Raw genomic sequence first — 8,177 nt, 5'->3', positions numbered from 1 at the left:
GCTCCGACCCCTCATGGGACCCAGCGGACCCCAGGAGCCTGTGGGGAGCAGGTCAGGGCCGGTGCCCCCCCCGGTGCAAAAGGGGAGGGCTGAGATTTGTGCCGTCACACCGGCCGGGCGCCACGGGGATGGCCCCTGGGAAACCCACGCAGGGAGAAGCGCGGAAAGGGGGGTGGATCGGGGGGGGGGGGGCGGAGCAGGAACGTTTCGGGGTCACCTCCCTCCAAACACCCCCAAACCCGCCCCGGCACGCAGGGCCCCGCAGCCAGGGCGGGGAGACTCTGCAGGGGCGAAGCCCTGAGTCGGGGGATGGGCCCACACCAGGAGGTGGGGGACCCTGGACACGGAGGGGAAGGGGGGGCTGGGGCCAGGCCCCCCAGGGGAGGGGGCTCGACTGGGGCCCGATCCGCACCCCCGGTACCTTCTCGCTCGGTTCTGAGCAGCGAAGCCCTGAGCCAGGCTGGGAGGGAGAGTGTCCCCGCGAGCCCCGCCCCCGCCAGGGAGCGTCTACAAACGCCTCACCCCCCACCCAACCCAGCCAGGGAGCGTCTGCAAACGCCTCACCCCCACCCAACCCAGCCAGGGAGCGTCTGCAAACGCCTCACCCCCACCCAACCCAGCCAGGGAGCGTCTGCAAACGCCTCATCCCCCACCCAACCCAGCCAGGGAGCGTCTGCAAACGCCTCACCCCCACCCAACCCAGCCAGGGAGCGTCTGCAAACGCCTCACCCCCACCCAACCCAGCCAGGGAGCGTCTGCAAACGCCTCACCCCCCCCAGCCAGGGAACATCTGCCAGCTCCCCGTCCCCAGCTTCTATAACCCAGGGACCGTCTGCACAGTTCGCCGCCCGCCCACCCGGGAGCCCAGGACTGTCTGCAAACTCTTCGCTCCACACATCCTGCCATGTCCCCCCATTGAACTGGGGCTGGGAAGGGGGTTCTCCAAACTGCCCCTTGCTCCTTCCTGTCCCTTTATGGTGCAAAAAGCGGGGAGGATTGTGGATGCAAATGTTTCAACTCCAAGATACCCCTTTCCCATCAGGGTATTCACCCCACACTCTCCATCCAGGGGCAGTGGTGGAAGAGGGGGGAGAATCCGTCAGTCGACCATCACACCTTCCTCTCAGTAGCGAGAAGGCATCCGAGAGACATGAGGAAGCTCAGACAGATGTGGGGAAGGCAGGGGGGAGTTTTTCCACCCACTGTGTTTCCTCTGGGGTCTCTGCAGAACCTGCTTTTAATGTCCCGCTCGATGGTGCTGGATCTGCCCCCCCAGCCCTGAGTCCTCTGTGGGTGGGAGCCCAGAGCTGGGGCAGAGAGAGCCCCCCCCCCCCTCCACACACAGCCCCACACCCAAGGACCTCTGGCCTGGAGGGACTCATTGTAATGGGGAGGTGGGAGGTCAGTCTCCATGGCTCCTCCAGACCTCGCTCTCTCTGCTGAGGCTGCCAATGAGGTAGCGCCCAGGGGGATGGGGGCATCTTCTCCCCTACGGCCTGAGCTGGGACCCACCAAATGGACCCCACAAGCAGGCTTCAGCTGGGGTCACTCTTCCACCCCCACGGAAATGGCTCTGGACCGTAGCTGCTGCTGAGGCAGGTTCATAGGAGGCACCTGTGAACGGGGCAGCCTGACCCACCCAGGGGATGACACAGGGGGCACCCAGGGATCCCCCCTTCCTTGCAATTCCAAACATCACAGTGTGAGAGGAGGGGGATCCCCACCCCCCACTCCCTGATACCCCCTCACCCTCGCTGCGAGCCTCTCAGCAAGGACTGCGGGGGACTCCAGCCTGGGGAGAATCTGGAGAGAGAAGAGAAGAGAAGAGAAGAGAAGAGAAGAGAAGAGAAGAGAAGAGAAGAGAAGAGAAGAGAAGAGAGCTCCAGGGAGGGGATGGGGGTGCAGAGGGATGGAGGGATGCTGGACGGGGGGATCTCCAGACAGACAGACAGAGGGATGCGGGCCGAGGGAGGTCATTTACCCAGCACAAGCAGAAGGAGAGTTCGTGCCATCCTGAGCTGGTTGCTCTGGGGTGGGAGCTGGGTTCTCAGCTCAGCCACCGCCCCGTCTGGGTGCAGGGAGCGGGACAGGCCCTTCCCCTCTGATGGAGGCAGAGGAAGTCACAGCCTTAAGTGCAGTCACCGCTCAGCTCAGAGGGCCATTACACTTTAAAGTAAGAGGACTGCAGTTACAATGCAATGTGTATCCCTCTTTTGTATTTATATAGGGCTCATGTTGAAGGAGATTTTTGTCTACCCACTCTGTTCCTGTGAGACACTAGGGCAAATTCTCCAAAATCAAGTGAGTTACACCAGATGTGAATTTGGTTCAATGTCCCTTTGTAACATCAGTATCCAAGCTTGTATCCCAACTTGATAATCACTCCATAGGAAGGATAAATAAGTCTTTAATTTAAATACTCAGATCCTCAAACCATGAGCCTGGGATTTATATTGCATATTAGGCAAAAAGCGCACAATAAAAATCATATCGTATGAGGTGATCAGGTCCCTCATTCACATTAATTGCTGTGTTTCTATGTCTTGCTATCACTGTACACTGAGTTGAGTACGTTGTGAAATCAGTAACTTGAAATATTCTTTTATCCTTGTGAACCATCAAATGATATTTCCTGAATTGTTTCAGGTGCTCCGATGGGCCAGTGAAGCACAGTCTAGAAATTCCATTTGAAACATCCATGTTTGCCAAGAGAAACCAAAGCTACCAGTAAAATTCTATTCAAGTATCAGGGGAAATGAAGGTGTATTAATTGTATGGTGATCACAGTTAACAAAAATTATCTCTCTCTGTGTCCCCATACATGTCTATCTATCTAATCTAATTTATTGTACTATCTAGGTATTCCAACAATAAATAAATCCAGACTGATCAAGTGCATAGTGTCTCACAAAAGTAGAATTCACAGAATAAACTAAATTGGTTGAGAACGATTTGGGGACATAATCTTCCTTGTACGTATCACTTTCATAACCTTTAACATTTTGAAAACAGCCTCCACCAGGCCCAAAGTGATAGCTATCCACAAAAGCACCACATTTCGGAGGCACTTCACTATTCTAATGCCTGTGAGTGCATGGAAATGTTAGAATTTACACTCATGAGACTCAATGGGCTCAAGATTCAATGGAAACATGGACACTGCTTATGTGAATCAGTGAGTGACCACTTACAATGATCTTTATGTGAATATTAGGTAAATCAGATGGCACAAAATCTTAACCAGTTCCATGTTATTTTATGAAGCGATATTAATTGTACATAGCACATCCTCATGTTTTAAGTACATTTGGTAGACCAATGCTAATCTACTGTAAATTGGCAGTTGAAGGTCTGGCCCTAGACAGCAGGCAAGCCTTAAAGGGTTTGAATGTTGGGTTAAGATAAAATTCTGGACAATGTAGGGTGAAATCCTGGCCTCACTGAAATTAAGTTCTGTCATTGACGTCAGTTGGGCAAGGATCTTCTTATGATTTTTAATGTCTGTCTCACAATATTTGTTGTTTTTCTTCAAATCTCAACTGCTTGAATCAACAGATCAGCTTTCATATTTTCTTTTACATAATCATTATCCCTCTCTCTGTGGTAGTTCTTTTCATCCATAGATCACAAAGCACTATATAAAGGAGGTGAGAACCATTACCCCTATTTTACAGATGTGGAAACTGAGGCACAGAGAGAAGCCATTTGTTAGGGGGCTTATTCCTTCACCCACTTACTTCCCTGGTCCTTCTCGCATGAACAGAGAGCAACAATACCCGAAGTCTAAAGGTGCAAACAATTCAATGTTTATTGGGGTGAACTTCCAGCAAGCATGATTCCAGTTTCCTTCCTTAGTGTCCCTCTTCCCAGCTCTGATACCACAGAGCCTTACACCTGTGTCCCTGTTCCCGTTCCTGCCCTTAGCTAAACATGATTCCAATTTCCCCATCCCTGTTCCCATTTCCTCCTGCCCACTCACCCACCCACCCACCCACTCACTTCCTGATTGACTGCAGACTATGCAGCCCCCTAACACCCACCAAGTCACCCACCAAGCCAATGGCAGAGGCAGGAACAGAACTAAGAAAAGGAGGACTTGTGGCACCTTAGAGACTAACCAATTTATTTGAGCATAAGCTTTCATGAGCTACAGCTCACTTCATTCTCCTAGTTGCAGTCCAGTCCTCTTGTCACCAGGGCATACTCATGGTTCCCGAGAAAAGCATAAAAACACCCTACAGACTCAAACCCCAGACAGCAAATCAAAAGAACCCAACATTTATTAATTAAAGCCAATCTCATGATTTCTAACAACGTCTCCTCTCCTTGCTGGGATGCTCGCAGCGAGGGTGAGGGGGTATCAGGGAGTGGGGGGTGGGGATCCCCATCCTCTCACACTGTGATTTTAAAGGTGAATCAGGACTAAGATTCTGGATTCAGTTTTGACATCATCAAAATTTTGTAAGCTATTCTCACATATTTTCAGTCCAAACTGGCAGAATCCTTGTGAAATCAATCTTTCCAAAATTTTGGAATGCCCGTGTACTAAAAACAAAGAAAAAAAAAGCCTACAAAAATACCCATCTGGGTTTTTACCCAGTCTGGAACTGGAACCGGAACTTTATTCTGAATCCCCTTCAAAATCCACTGGGGTCTTGATTTGAGGTTCCTGTGGGTTTATCTTACTTCGGTTTGGAAGGGTTAAATTTTTATCAGTAAATCTTGGGAAATCCCAGTTTCGCCAGGCAGAACGTCAACCGACCAAAAAAAAAAAAAAAGGTCCAAAAAACCAGTTGTCATTAAATAATTATTCTCTGACCCACCTTGTTGTCTGACACGCCACAGTAATTTCCCACAAGTGTGAAAATACAAATAGACAATATATTTTTAACAAATGCTCACAAATAAACCTTGATATTCTCTGTCAAAATTATAAAAAATAAAAATTAAATTCTGCCAAGCCTATCGATATCTCTGTCCTCTCCACAGGCCAGGCTTTAATAGAAATAAATAATTGTCACATGTGCAATTTGTTTCATTTTAAATTAAATACAAAGTAAGAGGATAACAATGCATAAGGGCTGGATTTTGAAAGGTATTTAGGTGCTTAGTGGGGTTTTAAAAAGTATCTAGGCCCTTAAAACTCATAGAAAATCCCATTAGGCACCTAAATACATTTAACAATCTGGCTGTAAATGTTTAAGGATGTGAGACTCTAAGGACCAGATTGTTAAAGGTATTTAGTCACCTAACTCACTTTGATTTCCATTAGAGTTAGGCATCTGATTACCTTTAGACTTCTGGCCCTCAGGGATTGTTGTTGTTTTTTCAGTACCCTATCAACTTTGGTATATCTTCCATGTGCAGACTCATTTTTCTTTCACCACATTTTCTATGACAGCCAATTTGTCCAGCACATTTTGAAAAACATCGCTTCCCTGAATACATGTCTCAGGGCTTCTTTTACCTCTGGGTTCCTCAGTGTGTAGATGAAAGGGTTCAACAGGGGTGTGACAAGAGTATTCAAGACGGTGACTATTTTGGTCAATTCCAATGAGTTCTGCATGGAAGGGCTGACATGTAGGAAAATGGTCGAACCGTACCAGATAATCACAACTGTGAGATGGGAAGAGCAAGTTAAAAAGGCCCTTCTCCATTCCTTATGTGATGGGATTGTCAGTACAGTGGAGAGGATGTAAATGTAGGAGAGCAGGGTTATGACACAGGAGCCCAGGATGATGATGAAGGAGATGATAAAGGCCACTGGATCAATAAGGTAGGTATCTGTGCAGGAAAGAACTATCCACAGTGCTATGTCCCCAGAGAAGTGATTGATGACACTAGGGTACAGAAGGACAACCAGGTGATCAGAAATGCTGGGACAGAAATAGCCAGGAAACCACACAACCAAGAGCCAACAGCCAGCTGAGCAGTCAAGGTGCTGTTCAGGATGGAGCTGTAGAGCAAAGGATAGCATATAGCCACATGGAAGTCGTAGACCATGACAGCCAAGAGAAAATCTCTGTGCATCCTAGGGAGAAAACAAAATACATTCGTAGGACACAGCTGACGAAGAAGATGGATTTGCTTTGCGACACAAGGTTGGCAAGCGTCTTTGGGATACAAGCTGTGGTCTGCCATACCTGCGGGAAGGAGAAATTGCAGAGAAGGAAGTACATTGGGGTGCGAAGGTGACGGCTGGTTGCCACTAGGACTATGATCGCCACATTTCCTGTGACAAGGAAGAGCACAAAGAGCGAGATCTGCAAATATTAGGTCTCAGGGAATCCCAGGAGAATAAATTCCTTCACACTGGTGTGATAGCCCTTTTCCAGTGCGGTCAGCTGTTTTACCTGCCAAAACAAATGAAGACATGAAATTAAACTGATTAAACACAACCGTGGCTTTGTGGGTTACAGATGATTTTGATGCACAGAAAGAGCAGATAATTAAAAGAGGCAGGAAATAATGGTTTAAGGCTCAAAATATCCTATTGCTATTACATTTCTGGAGCCTTCCTGCTCACAGGGTGAATTTAAGCTTGTCCTAAATTTTCCTGTGGAAACTTTTTTTCCAGTGGAAAGTGGCTTTTGGACCAAAAAGAAACTTTCAGGATAGAAATTCCATTTTCAGGTGTTCCTTGAAAAACACAATTTTTAGTTTTTTGTCAATGAAACGTGTTTTTTCCATGGTCAGCATCCAAAGCCCAAGATTGATTTTATTTTAATTGATATTTTTGTTGTTTTAAACTGAAAATTTTCAAATACAAAGTTATTTTCTGGGTGTGTGGGGGGGTGGGGGTTGTCCTTTTGACAAAACCCTGAAAAATTTCAACAGAAAAAACAACATTTTTCCTGTAAATTCTTCAGGATTCAGGAGCCAAATCATTTTCAAATGAGACCTATGGGTGTTAGGCATTCAGCATAATCTGTGATTCCTTTAGAAGTGAACAAAACCCCATCGTCTCTTTTGAAAATCCCTGCTAAATAGGGTGAGCTTTTCAAAAGTTCTCAGTATAGGCCTATTTCTGCTCCCGAGGAAGGAAGTCAATAGGATTTTTGTCATTGAGTCAGTGGGAGCAGACTTAGGTCAATACTGAACACATGAGATTTGTATCTGTCAATTTCCTTCCTATAATGCAAGAGGACCTTTAATTCTTTTTGTGCAGAAAGTCTCAGGTTCTAAGCCTGCTGAAGTCCCAAGTTGGAGTGGGGATGTTATACAAAGTTGCAGTTCAGAGGACAGCTACTCAATTTTGGAGCATAAATAACCATTTACATCTATAAACCAGCATTCATTTTGGGTGGTTGAAAATGAGTCAGTTGCAACCTCCTTTGACCAATTGAGACTGAGGTGTGCAAGGTCATGCAATGTGCCAATTACAGCAAAGCTCAGGGCCAGAGAGGACCAAAGAACAAAAGGAAGCAATTTTCCTAAAAAAAAAAAAAAAAATGCATCTCTTTTTTATCAGAATTTTAAATTCTGATGAAGAATTTCATCAAAACTGTGAATTTCAAACATTTTTGACCAGCTGTGCCAGGAGTCTGCAATTCTTCTCCCCGTTTAGTCATTCGAACATACTTCTCAACTAGAACCGTTAATAGAACCCAGGAGCCCTGATTCTCAGCCCCCGCTCTGCTCAAACCACGATCCTAACTCCCCTCAAAGAATGGGAATAGAACCCAAGTGTACTGATTCCTGGTCCTTTGATACAACAGCTATTCTACGCATCCCTAATAGAGCTCAGCACAGAATCCAGGTACCCTCACTCCCACACAACAGACCGCAAGCCCCACAAATACAGCAAAACTGTAATATGCCGAGTTTCTAAAACACCTTCAGAAAAAAATATCAGGTTCCCAGAGCTGGCCAAAAGTTTCCTTCACAGATGGATTAATGCTGAGGTCTCAAATTTGAGGCATTCAGAATTAGAAGCCACTTTTGAAAAAGTTGTCCCTACCTTGAAATCTATCAAAGACTTTTACAGTGAATGTTCTGAATTTTTGTTTGATTGCTTGTTTTGGGTGTTCTGATTTTTCATTTTTCATAACCTAAATTTAGTCCCCCTCCCTATTTGGATTTGAATTTGCAAAGGATCCGAAAGGAGTTATGAAATGTAATGGAGTTGGGTGCCTAACTCCCTCAGACACCTTTGAAAATCCCAGCCTTAAATATTT

This window comes from Eretmochelys imbricata, chromosome 14, assembly GCF_965152235.1.
Source record: "Eretmochelys imbricata isolate rEreImb1 chromosome 14, rEreImb1.hap1, whole genome shotgun sequence".
Classification (NCBI taxonomy): Eukaryota; Metazoa; Chordata; order Testudines; family Cheloniidae; genus Eretmochelys; species Eretmochelys imbricata.
Note: the sequence above shows the minus strand (reverse complement) of the source record.